Raw genomic sequence first — 7,477 nt, 5'->3', positions numbered from 1 at the left:
AAAAGCCACGTTACTTTCAATCACATAAAATCATATTCATGGCCTTTATTTTTATTTATTTATTTATTTATATCTGAGTTGGGTCTTCGTTGCTATGCACGGGCTTTCTGTAGTTGAGGCGAGTGGGAGCTACTCTTTGTTGCAGCGCACGGGCTTCTCATTGCGGTGGCTTCTCTTGTTGTGGAGCATGGGCTCTAGGTGCACGGGGCTTCAGCAGCTGTGGCTTGCGGGCTCTAGAGTACAGGCTCAGTAGTTGTGGTGCACGGGCTTAGTTGCTCCAGCATGTGAGATCTTCCTGGACCAGGGCTCGAACCAGTGTCCCCTGCACTGGCAGGCGTATTCTTAACCACTGCTCCACCAGGGAACTCCATGGCCTTTATTTTTAAATTGCATGCTTTATTTCAAAGTCTTTATAAAGACCTTTTGACACTTGTCCTAAAAATATGATTTAGGACAGTATTTTCTCAAGCATGGTATTGTAGGTTGGGTTCTTTGGAAACATGCTGAGATAGAGATGGAGGTACAAGTTGCTTATTTGGAATCAACACGAGAAAGGAAAGGGGTGAAGTGGGATTGGGCAGAGAGGAAATCAAAATACAAAGCAGGTTTGGCAAAGCCTTAGCCACTCCAGTGGGGAAGCTCTGGAGGAAATATTGCAGATCAGAGTTGACATGCATCAGACTGAGACGGCCAGGCCTTAGTACCCCAGTGCCTCTCTCTCTCTCCCTCCCTCCCTCCCTCTCTCTCTCTCTCTCTCTCTCTCTCCCTCCCTCCCTCCCTCTCTCTCTCTCTCTCTCTCCCCCCAACCTCATGGAATCCCGGTTCAGGCTGCCCTGTGAGGATGTGACCTCAGGTGAGGTGGCATCTGCAGACCTAGCCTAGAAGGAGCTCACAGCTGACAGCTGTCTGCTGACCACACTCCTGGCAGCTGACCAACAAGTCTTTCCTTGACGGGGGATTGCACAGCACAATTCTGTGTCCATGAGGTAGTTTTGGGGGAGAGACAGATGTATAGTGTACATTTTAATGCACAGAGGCAAAAATACACATTTTTGCCTCTGTGCATTAAAATGTACTTCATGGGCTTCCCTGGTGGCACAGTGGTTAAGAGTCCGCTTGCCGATGCAGGGGACACGGGTTCGTGCCCCAGTCCGGGAAGATCCCACATGCCGCGGAACGGCTAGGCCCGTGAGCCATGGCCGCTGAGCCTGCGCGTCCGGAGCGTGTGCTCCGCAACCGGAGAGGCCACAACAGTGAGAGGCCCGCATACCACAAAAAATAAAAAATTAAAAAATTAAAAAAATAAAATGTACTTCATGAAAATGTACTTATGAAATAAGTACATTTTCTTATGTACATATGAAAATGTAATTCATATCCAAGATTTCAAGGATTTGCTTAGGGAGGAGGCCAAAGTAGTAAAAAAAAAAATTTGAGCCATTTCTAAGGAAAAATATTAAGTACAGAAAAGTGCAATAAGAAGATATGGCCAGATCATGAAGGCAGTCTTCAAACCAGAAATTTTAACAACCCCTACAAGTGAAAAGCCGGACTCTTTTAGTGCTTGTTAAAATGTCAGTGCTTACTGAATACTTCTGAAAGGACCAATGTTGGCCTGATTCCATATAGAAATTCATCATCAAACGCAAAACTCTTCAGGAATTGACCAATTCAAAAATAATAAAATATATTTCTTCACATTTGAATCATGTGACTTACCTAGTCAAATAGTTAAAATTAAAAATTAAATAGAATGAACCGACAAGAACCATTTCAAATATATTTCTTTCTTGTAGCAGCACCTCTTGGTATTACTTAGATTAAACTACCGCCAGGTAAGCAGTAGTTCTGCGATAAACATAATTAATAAATCTCTGGTATTTATAGATTTGCTCAAGTAAGAAATAACACAATGCGCCTCTGCAGCTGCTTTGTGTCTTTGAGGTGTCTTTTTGGGCTTCCCAAAGGGAATTTTGCATGTGCCACACTGCCTGTATTTTAACCCAAATTCAGTGACTAGCTTATTTGAACCCTCCATTCATTAGATTCTAACTTAGTTAACAATTCTTTGCCCATAAAGAAAGGGCCTATGTCATAGCAAGTCACGTATATGTTGTCCTCAAAATCTATGTTCATGAGAAAATTAAATTAATCCCTAGAAACTTTGTAAACAGAAACACAGGATATTGAGTCTGTATATTGAGCAGAAGGGGAAACATGAACCTTGATTTTACAGCAAATTGTGTTGAATTATAAGCAATATCCATTTAAATGTTATGAAGTGAAGATTTTAAAATTATACATCATTAAAATAACTTACTTCATAAACATAACAGAAGCCAAAAGGATGGGCTTGCTCTTTTGGAAAAGAATTCCTGAAGTACAGCTAAATAATATGTTAAACTAAATGTGAGTGTAATTTCTTTCTAAGCTTTGAAACATAAGCAGTTCTCATTACTGTCCCCATCATCCCCTGAGAAATTTGTTCCAACAATTATCTCATACTTAAAATATCATCAGTTGGGACATCCCTGGTGGCACAGTGGTTAAGAATCCACCTGCCAGTGCAGGGGACATGGGTTCGAGCCCTGGTCTGGGAAGATCACACATGCCGCAGAGCAACTAAGCCTGCGTGCCATAACTACTGAGCCCACGTGCCACAACTACTGAAGCACACGCACCTAGAGCCTGTGCTCTGCAATAAGAGAAGCCACTGCAATGAGAAGCCCGCACACCACAACGAAGAGTAGCCCCCGCCCACCGCAACTAGAGAGAGACTGCGCACAGCAACAAAGACTCAATGCAGCCAAAAATAAACAAATAAATAAAATGTAAAAAAATATATATATCATCAGTTCCTCCTGTTCCAGTAGTCTCCCCTTTATCTAGTAGCAGGGATAAAATATCATGGTCAGTAAGAGCATAAGTTCTTAAATTAGACGGTCCAATTTCAAATCCCAAGTCTGTTACTTACTAGCTGTATGACCTTGGGCAGTCAAGTTAGCCTCTGTTTTCCCATCTGTAAAACAGAGATGGTAAAAGTATCTACCTGTTTTAGTTAGGGTTAGGTTCAGCTTGAGTGACAGAAATCCAAAACAAAGTGGTTAAAATAAGATTAAAGTTTATTTCTTTCACGTAAGTGTAAGCATTCCAGTACTTTACTCAGTACTTCAGGTACTCAGATTTGTTCTTCATCCTCAATATATGTCTTTCATCCAACACAGCTCCAGCTCCTGCCATTTAGGCCTACATAACATATCCCAACCATCAGAAACAAGAAGAATATGTCCTTCCCTGTTTTTTTTTTTTTTTTTGGCGGTATGCGGGCCTCTCACCATTGTGGCCTCTCCCGTTGCAGAGCACAGGCTCCGGACGTGCAGGCTCAGCGGCCATGGCTCACAGGCCCAGCTGCTCCGTGGCATGTGGGATCTTCCCGGACTGGGGCACGAACCCGTGTCCCCTGCATCGGCAGGCGGACTCTCAACCACTGCGCCACCAGGGAAGCCCCTGTCCTTCCCTTTTAGAACATTTCTATTAACATAAAATTGGCCAGTTATTAGTTACAAGGCCACACCTATCTGCAAAGAAATTGGGAGATATATAGTCTTTATTCCAGGTAGCCGTGAGCCAAGACAAAGATCAGGGTTTCTCAGTGACGGTAGCATCATCCTTAAGGGAGTTCCGGAAATTTGTGAAGGTCTTTAAAATTTGTCACAATGAATGTATGTGTTTGAGTGTGTGTGTGTGTGTGTTTGTGTGTGTGTGTGTTAAAACTGATGGTGGATTTAGATGTTGTCAGCCAATCCATCTACCTTAACATCCTCATATTTCACCCAGTGGTGAAATAGCAGCCAGTGATGATCATTGTCTTGATTAGGGCTGCCCAATAGAACTTTAAGTTGATGGAAGTATTCTACATCTGTGCTGTGAATACGGTAGCCACTAGAGTCAATAGAGCACTTGAAGTGTGGTAGTGTGACTAAGGAACTGAATTTTAATTTTAATTGATTTAAGTTTAGCAAAGTGTGGGTGTGCTTACTGTACTGGAGAGCACAAGTCTAGATCCATTATTTCATACTTGTGATATCCAATTTCATCATTTCTTCTATATTTATTAGCTTGGAATTTTCTATATAAAAAGGATTTGCAGGATGGTTTTAAACTAAATTCACATTGAAATTTGTTTGGACCACCTAGGTAGTGTGAATATGGTCTGCAAAGCAGCATAATGGTTGGTCTATAATAACAACATTTCAAGTCTGCGTTCCCCAACTCACCTTCTAATCTCTTACAGGTGAGAGCATGGGATGGGCTTTCTTCAAGTTCATGCCCAGCTTTATGAGAAGGTGGTTTCCACATTGGGACTTTATCTTCTGTCATTCTCTTCACCAGGCCTTGTAAGCTAAGACTTAGTGTTTGGGCAGATTCAAAGCAAAAGCGGCTTCATTACTTCACTCGTGTTTCTGGGTTCCTTAGATACTGGCCTGATAATTCTTACTATCTTGTCATCTCTCTGATAATTTACAGAAGGTTTTCAAAAAATATTTTATAAAGCATTTGTAGTTACTCTTAGTGGGAAGGTTGGTCCAAGTAAGTGGCCCACCCTATTACCAGAACTACAATTAGAGCTCTATCATGTGTTTTTTAAACCTCACAACAATTCTAAGAAGGGGTTACTATTCCTCTTTTTTCCAGATAAAGAAGCAGATGAGACACATAGAAGAAACTTACACACAATCATACAGCTAGTGAATATTAGAGCCAGAATTTAAATTCACTTCTATTTTGGGAATTCCTTGGCAGTCCAGGGGTTAGGACTTGGTGCTCTCACTGCCAAAGGCCTAGGTTCAATACCTAGGTCGGGGATCCCACAAGCTGCAAGGTGCAACAACAACAACAACAAAAAATCCACTTCTATTTTGCTCAAAGCTTTTTCCCTTATCGACCCAACAATATGCCTTACGCAGAGTGAAGACTTTTGGTAACTTTTCTGAAAAGTAATTTAACCTTTTTATTTTGCTTTTTTAAAGTATTTGATAACAGTGAACCCAGATGCTAAATAAAAAGGTGTTTGAACACTAGAATCCTTATTTTTGTTTGTTTGTTTTTTTCTTTTTGGTGCTGGAACCCGGGATCAAATCCAGTTTTATTTTGAACAATTATATTAATGACAACTACCAAAAATGTTCTGGAGTTCGAATATGCAACTGAAGGAAATGGTGACAGCTTAGGAAAAAAGAGAAAAGAACACAAATAAAAATACTACCTGTAGTTGATCCTGTTGGTGAACTCCCAGAGTCCATTTACCAGGCCAGTTCACTGCCTCCAACTGAGTGTTGACCGCTAAGATGCACAGCGGCACACTAGTACTGAAACTTGCCCTCAACCAAAAGGAGCTGCCACATGTGGCAATGCCTGGAAGGTTAAGCATTCTGTGCCTGTGCTCTCCCACCACCCCACGCCCGGTGGTCCCAAGCCAATATGAGGGTATCAAAGACCAATCCTCTTGCCTCAAGGTGAATGTCGTCATGTGTGCCTGTGACGACATTCATGCTCTAGAGCTCCCTGTGGGATCAGGATGAACTTCAGCTGCACCCACATGAGTGTCTAGTTTGCCTCTCTTTTCCTGCTTCTCTTATAAGTTTCCCCAGAGCAGCACTCCCTCAGCAAGTCACTTGTACGGGAATCTCTTTCTCAGGTTCAATTTCTAGGGAATGGAACCAAACACATCACCTTCCATTTCCTCCCTTTGGACCACTTTCTCTTCCACAGAATTTCTCACTGAGTAGAAATAACTACCAGGATTTTTCCAGCCATGTTGAACATGTCAGGCATCTTGTTCTGAGAAGTTTTCACTGAAAAAAGTCCTTCAAATTATAATCTTCATTTTGAAAGAATTGAGAATTCAAGTCCACATATTTTTCTTCTATGACCTTCTTCTTTTCTAGGATCTGAATCACATACAGATGCTGTTTCCCAGGGGTTGGACTTACTTTTAAATGTACCGTTGTGTGGTCCAAGGCAAGATATTCACTGATATTAGTATTCTATTCTCTGTCCCCAACAAACTTAGCTACACAAAAAATACTACATATTTTACAATTTGTATATATTTAATATTGAGTTCTAATTACCGTGAGCACAATTTGTATTCTTTTGTAGGCAGAATTAACACTTATCCATGAATTGTTATAATTGAATGTTAAACTGCTAATTACTAGAGATTTAAAAAAATAATACTCCTGTGGCCTGTTAGATTCAATAAAATAGATAATATAGTTTCTAAATATGTCTAATTTCCAGGAAGAGTGTTATATAAGGGAAAACATTGTCTCAACATGTTTGATGATCTCTGAATTTAATTACACTATCAATAGTCTATTAGAAAACATTTACTTATATCTTTGTAAAAGCAAAGCATTTCTACTTAAAGTAGCAATGCTAAAATTGTGAGGTTAAGTGATATCATTAAAGCAAAGGAATAGGAAAGGGGTGTGAGGTGGCAGGTCAAATTTAGGTATGTTTATTTATTTAACACCATAGGTTACAGTGCTACATTAGATAATATAAGGCATCCTATTTCAGAAATTGGCTCAAGGTGGATTTAAATAATTCACGGTTTAATGAAATGAAATCTAGAAACCCAATACCTTTAGCAAATGACGTAGGCACTCTCTCAGCTTGCTCTTCTTTTTATCCCAACACTAGCTTCTACTTCACATGTACCCTTAGATTTTGCCAGTCTCTAAAGTTGTTCTGTGCAGTGGATCTTATGCTACTCTCCCAGATAACATTATTATCCCTTTCCCTTTCTCAATCCTCTTTTTCTCTTTTGGCTCTTTCCTACTAGGCTAAAAATACATTCAAGCCACTTGCATCTTACAAAAGTGATTCAAATCAAAACCAAAATCTTTCTGTCAAACCAATATTCAACAAGCCACATTTAAATAAAAAGGAATTACTTTTGTTAGTTGTTTATTTTTTATTAACTTAGAAATACTATGAAATGTATTGCGCATACAGAAGAATATATAATATTTACATGGGCAATTTAAAGAATAGCATAAATATGTATGTACCCATTACTCAGATTAAGAAATAGAACATTAAAGGAATATAGAAACCCTGTGTTTCTCCTCAGTTGCATCTATCTTCCTCCCCCACAAAGATACACATCACTCTGAATTTTGTGTTAATCAGTCCCTTGTCTTATTTACAGATTTACCACTCACATGTGTATTCCTAAACAATATTCCTTAGTTAGAAAAAAAGAAAAAGAAGAAAAGCTGAGTAGCAAGCACCAAGCTACCTGTGTAAAGGAAGGGTGACATTGCCGGTATCAGATAACAACTTCTAGGAGAAAATAAACTGAACAGAGCCTATGGGTCATGATTTGGTCATGACACCAGTCGGGTTCCCCGAGCATTTATAAGAACCTCTTCTAGGAAGTCAGGGGGCAAGGGCTTTATGGAGCCCT

The sequence above is a fragment of the Tursiops truncatus genome, chromosome 4 (genome assembly GCF_011762595.2).
Source record: "Tursiops truncatus isolate mTurTru1 chromosome 4, mTurTru1.mat.Y, whole genome shotgun sequence".
Lineage (NCBI taxonomy): Eukaryota > Metazoa > Chordata > Mammalia > Artiodactyla > Delphinidae > Tursiops > Tursiops truncatus.
The sequence above is the reverse complement of the archived record's forward strand: the minus strand, read 5'-3'. Positions refer to the sequence as shown.